Source organism: Thermobia domestica, chromosome 2 (genome assembly GCF_964235325.1).
Source record: "Thermobia domestica chromosome 2, izTheDome1.hap1.1, whole genome shotgun sequence".
Taxonomy (NCBI): domain Eukaryota; kingdom Metazoa; phylum Arthropoda; class Insecta; order Zygentoma; family Lepismatidae; genus Thermobia; species Thermobia domestica.
The window spans coordinates 67,442,475-67,443,501 of record NC_137455.1 but is presented as its reverse complement, the minus strand read 5'-3'; positions in this window follow the sequence as shown (position 1 = coordinate 67,443,501).

The following is a 1,027-nucleotide window of genomic DNA, read 5'->3' as shown; positions in this document are numbered from 1 at the left end:
CCAGATACAACTGAACGCCAGTTTGCATGGTAGTATGATACCATAATAATAATAATAATAATAATAATAATAATAATAATAATAATAATAATAATAATAATAATAATAATAATAATAATAATAATAATAATAATAATAATAATAATAATTGAATATCCATTTTCTTTTTAGTGCTCTCTATTCGGTGTCTTCCCACTTGCGACAGTCCTATTAGCGACAGGAACTGTTAACTGTCCTATGGGCGACCGATTCGATCTGTTAACTGTCCTATGAGTCACTGATTCGTTCATACTAAGATAATGAAAAAAGATAAGGTTCTCTCTTCTTTAACTTGTTTCATGCTAATGTGATTTAGAACCTAAAAAAATGTACTATGAAAAATTTCGCTCTACCTGAATTTAATACGTGAGAATGCTCTCATTACATTAACAATCTTTTATACATTTTTCCTAATATTATATTTTTGAATTAATTTCTATGAATACATTGACTATATCAAGGGAAAACTAACTAAATACTTAGAGTAGCCCCGCCTTTGTCTATGATTCTAATATAATTAAGAATTTCATGTTAAAATTATACGGAGCATAAGTTTAGATTGAATATGTTTATGGCATAAGAAAGAAATCAAAAAGAGATGGGAGCGCCCGAAGAAAATTTTCTAGGGAAGGGCATCTCCTATCATCACGTCTGGTATATCTGATATTTAATATATGTGGTTTGCTATATTACGTATACATTTTTGTGAGCCAGGAAGCAGGGCCGGCGCTAGCAGCTTTGCCGCCCTGGGCGGTACTTTCAAATGCCGCCCCTTTAATCGCAAACCTTATTTTGACAGAAGACATTCAGGTATTAAGAAAAGGTAAGATACCATATTTAAAAACATGTATGAAAAGGAAAATTAAACAAAAAGATGAACTACCTCTCTCGAATGCTTACGTAATATTTAAACGACTCCATACATGACACAATATTCTGTATGATCGATTTCGCTGTACGTGATGTACAGCAGGGCATACACATTTTT